Source organism: Callorhinus ursinus, unplaced genomic scaffold, assembly GCF_003265705.2.
Source record: "Callorhinus ursinus isolate GAN/ISIS: 27379988/994484 unplaced genomic scaffold, GSC_fseal_2.0 scaffold118, whole genome shotgun sequence".
Lineage (NCBI taxonomy): Eukaryota > Metazoa > Chordata > Mammalia > Carnivora > Otariidae > Callorhinus > Callorhinus ursinus.
This window is the reverse complement of record NW_027397180.1, coordinates 622,797-637,969: the sequence shown is the minus strand read 5'-3', so window position 1 is coordinate 637,969 and position 15,173 is coordinate 622,797. Positions and strand designations below refer to the sequence as shown.

The 15,173-nt window shown below is 47.9% G+C and overlaps 1 protein-coding gene across 2 annotated transcripts in view; it reads right to left on the bottom strand.

Moving 5' to 3' along the window:
• The window catches only part of AP2A2 (adaptor related protein complex 2 subunit alpha 2), a 72,915-nt gene extending 69,241 nt beyond the window's left edge, over nt 1–3,674 (bottom strand). For both annotated transcript variants that reach the window (XM_025861979.2, XM_073889781.1), the window contains exon 1: nt 3,602–3,674. The gene's annotated coding sequence lies outside the window, so the exon portion shown is untranslated. The remainder of the gene's footprint in view (nt 1–3,601) is intronic.
• Nucleotides 3,675–15,173: the final 11,499 nt, after the last annotated feature.

Below are 15,173 nucleotides of genomic sequence, written 5' to 3'. Positions count from 1 at the left end.
AAAGGTGCATTAAAAAGTTCAAAAGTACAGGGTGCTGGGCCAGCTCAGTCGGTGGAGCACGTGACTCCTGATCTCGGGGTCGTGAGCTCAAGCCCCACATGGGGTGTAGAGACTACTTAAAAATAAAACCTTTTAAAAAAAGTAAAAGTACAAAAGTACAAAGGCAATCATTAACACCAAAGAACTACTGAGGCGCCTGGGTGGCTCCGCCAGTGAAGCATCTGCCTTCAGCTCAGGTCATGATCTCAGGGTCCTGGAATTGAGCCCCATGTCGGGCTCCCTGCTCAGTGGGGAGCCTGGTTCTCCCTCTCCCTCTGCTGCTCCCCTCCTGCTCATGCTCACACTCTCTCTCTAATAAATAAATAAAATCTTTTTTTAAAAAACTATTTTTTTAAAAAGAACTATTATTCTCACCTGGGAATATTTTCAGATATTCTTTCAAATATTTAATTATTAATTATAATTAATTATATTAATTATATTTATGTTAATTACATAATTATAATTATATTAATTAATGCTATACATTAATTAAATAAAATATCATGGCACATTAGAGAATGAGAGAAGGAAAGCTCAGGTAAATTAAATCCTCATCTTCCACAGTAAGAAGTCAATAAATCATAATATAACATGTGATTTAGTAATTACTTTTTATTTTAAAAACAAATATTAGAAAAAATGGCTGTAAAATGAAAATAATTGAGGTTTAGGAATGGGGAGATGAGGCAGACGTCAAGTATTTTATAATTAACTTCTTAAACTACATTCTTGATTTTAACTTTTTTGTAACTTTGTAAAACATTTAGGACAAGATTAGACAAGAAAATAACAAAAATGCACACAACTGGGAAGACTTGCCCAATTACTTCCTATGACACTACCTCTTTCCCTGCCATGCTAGGATCACCACCGTTGGTGATGAATGTCCGTGCACATGACCCCCACACAACCCTCTGGCCTTGACCTCAGCTCCTCGCATGATCTGGTCCCCACCATAGCCACCCCTCCAATAGTCACCCTCCTATGCACGCTCCACTGCAGGCGTCCTACCAGCCCCAACCTTTCAGCCCAATCAGGTAAGCCAACTCTTCTGACACCCAGGAGCCACCCTGACCCCAGGACCTATGATTTCTTTCTCTTTCCCTCTCTCTGTCCCCCTTGCCCGTCCTCAGCCCCTCTCAGCCAGCTTTAATCCCATCACAGTCCTGAACCTGCTTCTCCGTCTGTGCCCTTGCCTGGCAAAAGCCCTCCCTGCTGAATCCAATTCTTGGCCAACCGGCACCACACACAGCCTGGAGAGCTGAGTGTGCCTGGTGAAACCACACGCCCAGTCACTGGGCTGGCCTTGCACGTGGAGCCCAGGGAGGTCCTGCCCCTCTTTCCTAAACTGCCGCCTCACAGCTTCCCCTCTCCCCCCACTAGCCCCTCCCTCACTCCCCTCACTGGCCGCCAGTAAGCCCGCTCCCCCCCCCACAGCACACAATCACTCACACCACCTCCCCCTGCTCCTCAGTTTTTCTCCACGCCTCCACCTTTTCCCTGGCCCTTCTTTCTCTTTCCCAGCAGCCTACAAACATGCTCTACTTCCCCTACCACCCAGGAGTCCTCGCCTTCCTCACCTGGTTCTGAGCCTCCTAAGAGCTCTGCCTGCTTCCCCGCCCTCCTCTTCCCAACACCACAATCAGTAATTCTTCCCAAAGGTAAGCCCCTTCTCTGCTCACCACCAACCCCCCCACCCATCGCTCGGGGTGAAAGGCAGAGCTCTCGGAAGAGCCTACAGGATTCCCATCATCTCCCTTGCCCCTTGCACCCAACTCCATGTCCCGGCTCTCTCCCCAGTTCTTAGTCCAGCCACCCTGTCCACCAGCACTGCAGGGTATGCCTGACCCCCAGCTGCACTATCGAAACTGCAATTCCCTATTCCTGCTTTGTTTCCCCTTGATGTAGTATGCAACGCACTCTATATTAGACTTACGTCTACCTCACTAGAATGTAAGCCACATGAGGTATTCTTGTCTATTTTGCTCACTGTGCAAAATTGGCACTGAGTGAACTGATGAACAAATGAATTAAACCGCGGGAAGCCTGCTTCTCCCTCTCCCACTCACCCTGCTTGTGTTCCCTCTCTCACTGTCTCTCTCTTTCAAATAAATAAATAAAATCTTTGAAAAAAAAATGAATTAGGGGCGCCTGGGTGGCTCAGTCGGTTAAGCGACTGCCTTCGGCTCAGGTCATGATCCCGGAGTCCCAGGATCGAGTCCCGCATCGGGCTCCCTGCTCAGCGGGGAGTCTGCTTCTCCCTCTGACCCTCCCCCCTCTCATGTGCTCTCTCTCTCTCTCTCTCTCTCTCTCTCATTCTCGCTCTCTCAAATAAATAAAAATCTTAAAAAAAAAATGAATTAAACTTAAAAAAAATCTTTTTTGACCCCACTGTGGTAAGCAGAATACCACCTCTACCCCACCACTCCATCGTGCAAAGATGCCCACACCCTAATACTAGGACCTTGTAGGATATCTTCCATGGCAAAAGGAACTCTGCAGATGTAATTAAGATAGGGGATATATCCTGGATCATGCAGATGGGCCCAATCTAATCACATGAGCCCTTAAAAGCAGAGAACTCTTTCTGCCTAGAGGCAAGAGATGAGCTAAGAAGTCGGAGAGATCCTATTCTGAGAGGGATCCATATTTTGAGAGGGATTCGTATTTTGAGAGGGATTCACTGGAGGGGCCTCATGGGAGGCTTGAGGAGGAATGTGGGCAGGCTCTAGGAGGTGGGCCAACAAAGAAAGGGGACCTCAGCCCCACGCTACAAGCACTGATTGGAAGCAGCGTCACCACCAGAGTCTCCAGAAGGGACACCTTGATTTCAACCCTGTGAGACTCTAGGCAGAGGACCCTGCTGAGCCAGGCCGTTGCATGGCTTCTGTCTACAAACACGAGATAGCGCAGGAGTGCCAGTCTAGGCTGCTAAACCTGTGTTAACTTGTCACAGCAGCAAGAGAAAGCTAACATGCTCTCTGCATCCTGCAGTCACCCTCTCCTTTCCCTCCTCTTTACAGAGGGTAAAGTCCTTGAGGGTTGACACTCACGTTTCCCAATTAGTCTCCCTTAAACTACCCCAAGGTTCACTTCTGCTCAGCCCACTCAAGTGACCCACCAGACTACTTCCCCCACACTGGCCTGTGCTCTTCCCACCCGGACATGTCTCTCCCTGACTGCTCCAGGTCTGCATGCCTGGAGCTCCAGCCACCTTCCTAGAGAGCTGGGCCAGCACTGTGCTTGGGGGAGAAGACCTGGAGCCAGGTAGCCTGAGTCTGAACCCCCGTTTTCCTACTTCATAAGCAGTCACGTGGCCTTAGGCTCAGGGCCTCAGGTTCCTCATCTCTGAAACAGGGAGGACCAGAGTACCTACTGTAAAGGATTATCCTGACAATCAGACATATAAATGAAGGTAGCGGGCTTGGAAGCACGGCAAGCACACAGGAAAGCTATAGGAGTAAGAGCTATGTTCTGATGATTTCCACTCACTCCCTCGGTGCGCTCCCAGTCTCACAGCTTTAAACAAAACCTACAACGAATGCCCCTGTATTTTTACCTCTAGCTCAGACCTCTTCTCTGAATTCCAGTCTCGGATATCCAACTGCAGATTCAACGTCTCTCCCCAAAACCTAATGGTGATAAACAGGGACATGATTTACATTCCCACCTCAGGCAACTAAAAACCTAGACAAAACAACAGTTTTCAGAAACTGGATAACAGACTATGGACAAGAGTGCTCACTGAGAGACAGAAAACAAACAAGATGAGTCTTACCACTGCTCCAGCTTACTGCTTGGGGAGGGGACCCCACACAGAGCCCTAAGGTCTCCCTAAAGTGAGGAGACAGACTAAGGAGGCTAGAACGTGCAGGGCAGAACCCTGGAATAGAGGGTGCCTGGGTGGCTCAGTTGGTTAGGCGACTGCCTTCGGCTCAGGTCATGATCCTGGAGTCCCGGGATCGAGTCCCGCATCGGGCTCCCTGCTCAGCGGGGAGTCTGCTTCTCCCTCTGACCCTCCTCCCTCTCGTGCTCTCTCTATCTCTCATTCTCTCTCTCTCAAATAAATAAATAAAATCTTTAAGAAAAAAAAAAAAAAGAACCCTGGAATAGAGCCTGCGGCAGGGAGAGCAGAGTGCCAGAGTGCTGCAGAGGGGTCCTGGCGTCTTGCTCTCATTACTGATCTGCCCAAGCAAGACAGGAAGCTGCTGAGGCTGTGAAAGAGCCACTGGAAAGAAGCCAGAGGGTAAACCATGGAAGGTAGCACAGGGCCAGCAAGCCAGGGGGAAACCTCATAAAACACAGGGCATGGAGCAGAGTTCTGAGAAGGAGCACTACCCCTCAAGAGTAGGGTGAAATCAGCACCAGACTAAAGGCTGCTCTGGGTCCTCCTTGTAAGAATCAAACGGTTTCCAGGTAGCTCAGCTTCATCAAGAAAAAAGCTCAAGGATATTTAAAGAAACACAACAATATTCAGGACTGACAAGGTGAAATTCACGATGTCCGGCATCCAGTAAAAAATTACAGATATGCAGGGCACCTGGGTGGCGCAGTCAGTTAAGCAACTGAATCTTGGTTTCAGCTCAGGTCATGATCTCAGCATCTCGAGATGGAACCCCGCATGGAGATGGAACCCCGCATCGGACTGCAGGCTCAGCAGGCATTCTGCTTAGGATTCTCTCTCCCTCTCCCTCTGCCCCTCCCCACTCACACGCTCTCAAAATTTAGATTTTGACAGAGAGAGAGCACAAGCAGGGGGAAGGATAGAGGGAGAGGGAGAAGCAGGCTCCCCACTGAGCAGGGAGTCCGACACGGGATTCGATCCCAGGACCCCGGGATCATGACCTGAGCCCAAGGCAGACGCTTAACCGACTGAGCCACCCAGGTGCCCCAATAAATAAATCTTTAAAAAAAATACACCTTCTCCAGGCTACCTGACATGACCACATCCTTTGACATTGAGAACCCTCCCTACTCTGTTCCTCTTCCCTACTTTTTGTCCACAACAGATCAACAAAAAGATGAATGGATGGAGATAGATACATGTTTTTCTCATTTATTTTGTCTGCCTACTCTCACAAGAATTTAAGTTCTTTTTTTTTCTTTTTAAGATTTTATTTATTTGACAGAGAGAGACACAGTGAGAGAGGGAACACAAGCAGGGGGAGTGGGAGAGGGAGAAGCAGGCTTCCCCGCGGAGCAGGGAGCCCGATGCGGGGCTTGATCCCAGGACCCCGGTATCATGACCTGAGCCGAAGGCAGACACTTAACAACTGAGCCACCTAGGTGCCCCAAGAATTTAAGTTCTGAAAGTACAGGAATTTTGTCCATTTGGTTAACCACTGAATCCCCAGTGCCTAGAACAGAAAAATGCCTGGCACATAGCAGGCCCTCAGTAGATTTCTCAAATGAACAAACAAATGAATTGTACAATTACATCAGAAAACAGAATCCAGGGGTGCCTGGGTGACTGTCGTTAAGCGAATGCCTTCGGCTCAGGTCATGATCCCAGGGTCCTGGGATCGAGCCCAGCAAGGAGCCTGCTTCTCCCTCTCCCACTCCCCCTGCTTGTGTTCCCTCTCTCGCTGTGTCTCTCTCTGTCAAATAAATAAATAAAATCTTTAAATAAATAAATACATAAAAATCTTTAAAAAAAAAAAAAGGGAAACAGAATCCAGAAAATTAAATAAATTTTGAAATATATACCTTCAAAATACACTTCACTCTTGGGGTCACACCAAAAGTATGGCAAAACAATAAGAACACTGTATGAAGAACTTCGTTTTCTTGACTACTTAAACAGATTTAAATTACATCTACAGCAAATGCTGCACTAGAGAATATCCATCAGACATCAGCACCCAACAGAAGAGCATCTCCTGTCCCTCTATGAGCAGCATCTGTGCAAGGGGCCCACACCTCCATCCCATGGATGACAATCTCAAAAAGGCCAGGCCTCAGGAACTGAACTTGGCACAAACAGACCCTCAGACAATCACCTCCCACCTCCCTCTTCCTCCACATTCTCAGCATTTGGGAAAGCTAGATGTACTACGTTATGGAAGGACAACTCTAATTGTGGTTAAATAATAAGGCAACAAGAGTCTTAAAAAGATAATTACATGAACAGAAGCTACAAGCCAATTAAAAGAAATAACTGAGATCGTGAGGAATGTGTCCTATGGAAGAAAGGCCTACTGAAGACTTACGGATGGAGGCATGTTTCCACCACGTCCCCTGGCACAGTCCAGCATGAACTCAATCATGGAGGACTCTGATTCTCATAGGCACAACAAGGTTCAAACTCAGGTTCTGACCTGGTTGTGTTGTACGTGACATTAAAAAAAAGGGGGGGGAGGGCGCTTGGGGGGCTCAGTCGGTGAAGCGTCTGCCTTCGGCTCAGGTCATGATCCTGGAGTCCCGGGGTCTAGCCGTGCTTCTCCCTCTCCTTCTGCTCCTCCCCCTGCTCGTGTGTGCGCTCGCTCTCTCTCTCATTCACTCTCCCTCTCGAATAAATAAAATCTTAAAAAAAAAAAAAAGCACAGAACTGTATTTTTCAGTAGCAATAAATGCAATCCAAAAGTGTTCCAAAACTGGGGCGCCTGGGTGGCTCAGTTGGTTAAGCATCTGCCTTTGGCTCAGATCGTGATCTCGGGGTCCTGGGATCGAGCCCCACATCGGACTCTCTGCTCAGTGGGGAGCCTGCTTCTCCCTCTGCCTGCTGCTCCCCCTGCTTGTGCTCGCACTCAATCTTTCTGTCAAATAAATGAGTAAAATCTTAAAAAAAAAAAAAAGTGTTCCAAAATACTCATTTTCCTGCTATATTTTTTCTATCAGTTGAATAGTCTTCTAAAACAGCATCAGTTGAGTATCCTTTCTCAATACTTTTTAAACTGTATTAGAAACATGTAATTGCTCTCTCGACCACATCACATGAAGGCAGGCTGGCCACAAAAAAAGCAAAATGCAAATCCCAATACAGCACTGCCTGCCCTAAGGAGCTCCAAGTGCTTTAGGTACACTAAATAACTACTCCTCATTACACTCCTGAGTTGCCACCAGAAGGGATTTTAAAGGCAAGGAAAACACCTTAGGATGCACAACAAAAACCAGGCAACACAACTTGGATGCTGATATCCACTTTTAGCTGTGCAGACAACAAATCCTGGGGCACATGATAAGGTAAATGGGAAACATCCAGAATACAAGGGATACACAAAAGCACCACAGCTTTCAGTGGGTTCAAATTTGGGGCAAAAAGGAAGACTCCAGGGTGCCTGGGTGGCTCAGTCAGTTAAGCATCTGCCTTCGGCTCAGGTCATGATCCCGGGGTCCTGCGATCGAGCCCCACATCGGGCTCCCTGCTCAGGGGGGAGTCTGCTTCTCCCTCTCCCACTCCCCCTGCTTGTGTTCCTTCTCTCGCTGTCTCTCTCTCTGTCAAATAAATAAATAAGGGCGCCTGGGTGGCTCAGTCGGTTAAGCGACTGCCTTCGGCTCAGGTCATGATCCTGGAGTCCCGGGATCGAGTCCCGCATCGGGCTCCCTGCTCGGCGGGGAGTCTGCTTCTCCTCTGACCCTCCCCCCCTCATGTGCTCTCTCTCTCTCTCAAATAAATAAATAAAATCTTTAAAAAATAATAATAATAATAAATAAATAAATAAATAAAATCTTTTAAAATAAATAAATAAAATAAAATTTTACAAAAGGAAGACTCCAGACTCTACAGAGCCACAATTTGCAAAGGTGAGAAAGAAAAGGAAACAGGATCAGGATCTGACCCAAACCACCAGGCAGAAATGTTTGTTTCCCTAAATGAACATATCCAGCAGAGTCATTCACTCAAGGCCCCGTTTCCTGAGGCAGCAGGAAGCTGAGGGAGCTATTCGGGGCCAGAACCTGGCAAAGGGAGCGGGTCTCAGCCTCACTGCAAAGACCTTCCTCTCCTTGTGGGGCACGTGACTGCCCTCTCCAACCTGTTGCACCCCCACTAACAGAGATACAAACTCCAAGGGCCAGCCCACAGGCCCCATCCCCCCGCCCGATGTGCCTCCCACCTGCCCACCTGGGGGCTCCCACCCCCCACAGAATTGTCCTAACTCCGCTTCCCACACTCTCGTTATTAGACGATTGTGGGCCGCAGTCCTAACCCTCTTTGCCAGTAACAGTGAAGGAAAAAGAATGAAGACTTGGCAGGAAGTGATGTGTGAAGGCAGGCAGGAGCCAGAATGTCACCACAAATTTAAACTGCATCTTACGAGCAGTCACAACACTTTGGGCAAGGCCAGGACTCCCGTCTCCCTTTCTGGCACTGGGTACCCATGCATCTCACTGTCCCCACACTCTTCTTGGTCTTCCTCCCAACTCAGTCACCAGGGCACTACTTTGAAAACAAGGCCACTTCCTCCTTGCCTGCTATTTATCCCATGCACCGTGGTTAAACCCTTTTGGGCCTCTCCACCAGAGTGCAAGAGCTAATCTTATCGCTCAGCCTCAGCTCCCACCTCCCTGTGGTAACTCCCACTTGAACCTATCTGCCCTGAACGTCTAAGCAAATGGCACATACAACTTTTCATGAAATTTCAACCATGTCAACAAAAGTCAGTTATTTTGAAAAAGGACACTGCCAGAATCAGTAAATGCAGTTTTATAATCTAAATCTTAGACATCACAAGACCTAGTGAAAACTGTTCATCTCTATTTTCTTAAGAGCACCATTCATGGACGCCTGGGTGGCTCAGTCATTAAGCGTCTGCCTTCGGCTCAGGTCATGGTCCCAGGGTCCCGGGATCGAGTCCCGCATCGGGCTCCCTGCTCCATAGGAAGCCTGCTTCTCCCTCTCCCACTCCCCCTGCTTGTGTTCCCTCTCTCGCTGTCTGTCAACTAAATAAATAAAATCTTTAAAAAAAAAAAAAAAAAAAAAGAGTACCTTTCATTTTGTTAAGGTGAAGGCAAAATTATTTAATCTACTTCATACTGCTCTGGAAAATGACAGAAACCATCAACTTTCTAACTCTCAAACTTGTGGGTTTTTTTTTTTTAAGATTTTATTTATTTATTTATTTGTAAGAGAGAGAGATCACGCAAGCAGGGGGAGCAGCAGAGGGAGAGGGAGAAGCAGACTCCCCACTGAGCCAGGAGCCCAACGTGGGACTCGATCCCAGGACCCTGAGATCATGACCTCAGCCAAAGGCAGAGGCTCAACCGACTGAACCACCCAGGCGTCCCATCAAACTTGTGGTGTCAATATCAAACCCCTGTGCTGACCAAAATGAAAGAGGACAGCAGGGGTGCCATTCCTATGTATCTATCCAACATTCATTTCATCACACTGGATCCAGGGAGGGAATGGACCAGACACACTTTAACAAAAAAAGAATATTCAATAAGGTCAAGGGTAAATATGAAACATTCCAAAGTCTGACTTAGAACTACCTTTTGTAGATGCCTGAGCACCTGGTGTTCCTCTAGTATTCCGTCTGCCCTCTAGGACCTCCCTACCTTGCTTTCAGGGCAAGGACTCATCTTGTCCACCTGACAACTGCTTATTCCCCTTATTCTGCATTCAAGAGCCCTGAATACAGGTGGTGCTCAATAAAGATAAATGCACTGGTGAGAACTCATCCCCCCATTTGTCTGCAAACTCTTCAGGGGGACAGGGACCACACGTTCTATTTCTGTGAACCCCACAAATTTCACATTAACAGGCGCAGATGCCATCCCTTACCTAAAACCTGAGGCCCAATGTGTCCCAGAATCCAGAACTGCTCAAGACTTCAGGATGCAGCACAGCACACGGTCACTGTGTCCTGGAAGCACACACTTGCGAACACTCACGAAGGAGGGAGACCACACAGAGCTTCGAGGCTGTGCTTTTGCCAAATGAGTTCACCGAAGACTTACAAAAAAGACTTCGTTTTGGGAGTCTTATAAGCTTTGAAATTTGAGCTAAGGGAAGATAGTCTCAGGCCTGAGAAATTCCAAGGTGCTCAGAGCCCCGCCCACTCAGGAGCTCACACCAGAGAGCCACCTTCTCTGGGGGCACCATCACACTGGAATCCTCCCCTCTACTCTGATTCTATTCGATTTTCTAAAAGCCAAGATAATGCTATTTAATCTCACAAAGACAGCCTTTCCAATAATTCTGCAACTACAAAATCCTGACACATATGTTGCCAAAACAACAGAGTAAAAATCATTTTAAGAGGAAAGAGAAGTAATGCTAAGTATCTGGCATGAGAATATACTTATCACCAGGACATTTCAACTTGTCATAAAAGAAACAGAGGGATACCCCCCCCCTCTTCAGAGGAGCCAGAAGGGAAACAGGGAAGAATACATAAGGATTTCCTCGAAGCAGTAATCACCAACCTTGGCAGAAAAATTCAACCTGGATCAAAGACTTCCTTCCTCCTCCAGCATGGCGGTTCGTCCCTCCTTATACTCTCTGTCACACACTTCCTAAATCCGCTTCTAAAGAATATAAATTATGCAGAAGAGTGCAAAAGAAAATATGCAAGAAGAGCATTCTTTTTCAAAGAGTCAGCATTTTTTAAATGTCCAGGCAAAACTAAAATGAACCTTAATTTTTTTTAAGAACTTTAAAAGTTAAAAAGCAGACTGACAAACTCTGATTCTGATCTTATCACTCAGGAAAATCAAGTACCAACTTTATGTTTAATTTCCTACGCTGATGCTTAAGCTGAATTACAATTTTATGTTGGTTCTCCACATCCAATTTATGACTCACAACAAATGGAATTTTATGAACAAATAAGTGTTTTAAACTTTAGTCATGCTAAAATATAATTCAAAGGGATGCCCAATTTCAACAAAGTTAACAAAACAGAAAGGACAAAGTTTTGTGACCAACACAATGAAGAGAGCACTGATACTTACTCTACTAGTTTATCACCGCACCTGCAGCAAAACTGAATGCTTTCTCCAAGAACATGGGAAATTTGGTTTTTGCCAAATAGCTAATTACATCTCTCCACTTGTTTCCCTACATTTAAGTGAGTGCCTGGAAGGATTAAATAAAATGCCTCCAAGCATGATGGAAGTGTCCTAACCCATCTGCACAGCCCCAGCCCCTGCCACCTCGTGCACGGAGGAATAAATGGCAATTTCCTGCCCACTGGCAACATGACTGGTCTCTCAAGAATGAAGACCTATCACTTCTCTTTCATAGCAGTCTTGATTATTTTGCAGTCAATTCCGAGTCTGACATTTTCACCAGTGTTTTATATTCTCAAGACTTTTGTAGTGTTGACATGTCAATGGCAATGAATAAAGAGGTGCATTAATTAAGTTATATATGACTGTCTGCCAATAAAGCACACGTGTAAAAGTAAACAAAAGTTCCAAAATAACTGAACAGCAAATACTATTATTTTCCCAATTTCAGCAGTTCTTTCGTTTTCCTTAAACTCATCACTTGAGGGGCGCCTGGGTGCCTCAGTCGGTTGAGGGCCAGACTCTTGGTTTCGGCTCAGGTCATGATCTCAGGGTCGTGAGAACGAGCCCCATGTTGGGGCACGGCGCGGGCTGTGGAGCCTGCTTGAGATTCTCTCTCCCTCTCCCCTCCGCCCTTCCTGCTTGTGTGTGCGCGCGCATGCACACGAGCGCGTGTGCATGCTCTCTCTCTCAAATAAATAAATCTTTAAAAAAAAAATCCATCACTTGGATATGATAACCATCAATGCAACAGCCTGGATGGACCTCAAGGGGATTGTGCCGAGTGAGAAACGACAATCTCAACATACTGTACAATCGCATTCACACAACACCCTTGAGATGTTATGTAGAGACAGAGGACAGACTAGTAACTGGGGGTGGGAAGGTGGGCTATATGGGGTAACACAAGGGGGCTTTGTGACGATGGAACAGCTTTATATCTTGATTAATGTGGGGGTTACACGAAGCTACATGTGATAGAAGTACAAAGACCTGCACACACACCAGTGTTAGGTAAAACTGATAAAATGTGAATACGCCCTGTGGAATGTACCAACGTCAGTTTCCTGGTGTTGAAACTGTACTGTTATGCAAGAAATCCCCCTTTGAAGAGATGTGGTGAAGGGTGCCGGGACCTCCCTGTCCATTTCTCTGCAACTTCTTACGAATCTACATATCAAAACAAAGATTAATGGGCGCCTGGGTGGCTCAGTTGGTTAAGCGACTGCCTTCGGCTCAGGTCATGATCCTGGAGTCCCGGTATCGAGTCCCACATCGGGCTCCCTGCTCCGCGGGGAGTCTGCTTCTCCCTCTGACCCTCTTCCCTCTCATGCTCTCTATCTCTCATTCTCTCTCTCTAATAAATAAATAAAATCTTAAAAAAAAAAAACAAAGATTATTTAAAAATTGGGACTAAATAAAAGGATTAGGATTTTTTTAAATACCAATTTAAAAAAATAAAGAAACAGTTCATTAGCTCCCACACACTGAACTCACATTAGCCAAATTCAGTGGCCCTGGGTTGAAGTTAATCAAAAAGGATCAAGTTAATTTTATGAGGCACTGAATTAGTTTGCTACCTGAGCCACAAAAGCTACAGGCTTGGGGAAGACCGCATGTCAGGAGCACCTTTTCAAATCCTGGAGCATATTCACTGTTGCCTATGCTAAGAGGAGCAATGTTCCCAGCCAGGCATCTGAAGTGAACAACTTACATGAGGTGCAGAGATGCAGAGCCCACTCCTGAAGGCCTTAAAGAGGGAAATTTAAAAAACTAGCTCAAAAGGTAAAAGAGAGCTGTAACTTTAGAGTTGAAACAGACTTTAGTGATAGTCTAGTTCGAAACCCACCCCTCTCCATCAGCTGAGAAACCTGAAGCTCAGTGGCCACTGGCTTTGGGTCGTGAAGCAGGTGAGAGGTAGTCAGGGTCCGGGCCCTTGCCAGCTTGGTGCCCTCTCTGCACAGAGCCTAGCTACATCCGCCACACTCACAACAAGAAACTAAGCACACAGAATCAGAAGTCGGCAGCGAAAAGGGGACGCAGAGACCCCTCTCCCTGCGTTAACCCCGGTTAAGATCAGACCGGCTCTGGCCAGGGTTAGCTTTCCAACCCCATCTGCAGCCACCGGCCCACGCGTGCTTAGAACATTGATTCCCTGCTGCTCCATGCACATCTTGGCTCCCTACCTGCAGGGCCCTTTCGACAAAATCATCTTCTATCAAGTCCTCTCTAGCTCACTCATCTACTCATTTACTGGGCACATGTCTCATGCCAGATGCTGTGCAAGCAGTGGACGAGTGACATGACAAACAGGACAGTTGTGGTGCCCACCTCACGGGGCTTACAGTGCAGTGAGGGCACAGCGCCACACACCAGTGACACCGCTCTGCAGGAAAAGCGCAGCATTATGACTGACAAAGTAAGGGCACAGCGAGGTCAGAAAGGTGTTTCTGAGGAAGGGGCCATAATAAACAGAGACCTGCGCCCAAGAAGGACGAGGCACCCCTTCCTCCTTAAGCTCCTTCGGGAAGGAGAGCGGTCTTTTTCGTTGGTCTATACCAGTGGCCCTCAACCAGAGAAAACTTTGCCCCATAGGGCAATGTCTGGACATATTTTTTGGTTGTCACAACGGAGGCATCTCGTTGCAGAGGCCAGGGATGCTGCTATCCACCACCACTGGACAGCTCTGCACAACAAATGGCTGGCCCCACTCTCAACAGTGTGGGGGTGGAGAAAGCCTGCTCTACAGTCAGTCAACAAGTATCTGCCGAGTCCTCAGTATGTGGCAGGCACCTACCTTCCACTCGAACGCAGACCTAGCACAGGACACATGTCTAATATGCAGGTGACTGGCTGTCCAAGAAAATGGGTTTCGATCTCGGTGTCTTTCTTGCCCACCGCATTTTTTTCTTCCAGAAAGGAAGGACTGACATCACTCCTAATTTAAGGCTGCTAACCCTTTGGCCAAGGGCTCCCCTGCAGTACTAGCACACAAACACTTAGCGTTACAAGATGCATTCTGATTATGAGCGCTACTGACTTGGAGATCACATTAAACAGCAAAGGAAGGAAAAGAAGAAGAATACTGCCTACTTGTAAAAGCTCCGATATGAGAGAGTGTTACCACATGGATCTCTGGGTTTCTCGCACAGGAAGGAGAGGGACAGAAGATCTAAGCTTCCACAGTCTGGGGGGGAACCAGGCTGGCATCCGGGTCCTCCAGTCTAAGGAGGTGAGGGGTTCAGGGGGAGGCTCAACACAAGAGCATCTACCAGCAGGTGAAGTTACATTCTTCAAAATATACATTAAACCTAAGGTAATAAAAATCAGTCAGCTACCGGGTGGATAACAAAAAATAAATAAAACGCACCAGATGGGAAACGGGTTTTATGTTCAATTTCTTCAATAAAATAAAAAGGACGTTCTCTGAACACCGTAGTTGCTCTACAGACCAAGCCAGATTTATTGGTGGACCCTCGCCGCCCCCACCAGCCTCCTGGCCTGATTCCCTTCTGGTGTGGATTTTTTCCACTGTGAGGAGACGCGCGTGTCCCTGAGAACGCACAGAGCAGTCACCCCAAAGCCATCCCACCCTCCACCGCCCCAGTGTCTGGATTCCCTCGGGAAATGAGTCATTTTAATCAGGGCGTAATAAGCCGCCAGAACCGGGCAGAGCTCTTCCCACTCCCAAAGTGAAGATCCATGCTATTTTGGAAAACGCTGGGTTAAATGCTCCATTACTAGAAAGACGAGCAGTGTGCTCGCGATGACATCATGCTGGGGGGGGTCTTCGCCGGAACCCGGTCGACGATGCCACAGCCCCCTACGCGGGTGGAGAACACCGCCCGCCCTGCACCCTGCACCCCGTGACCCCTGTCCCACCGCTCGCTGACCCGCAGGCCCCAGTCAGAGCCCCCGACCCTGCCTCCCAGAAGCCCGCGCCCTCCTCCCCCGCCCTGGAGGTCCCTCGCACCCCCGACCTGCGCCCCCTGACCCCTGCCCTCTGGGTCCGCACCCAGACCCCCGCCCCGCACCCCCGCACCCCAAAGCTACGCCCCCGGACCCCCGCCCTCTAGGTCCCCAACCGGGACCCTCGCAGCCCCTGCCTGCGCGCCTGAACCCCCGCCCTCCGGGTCTGCCCCGGGCCCCCGCCCCGCACCGCGCCCCGGACCCCCGCC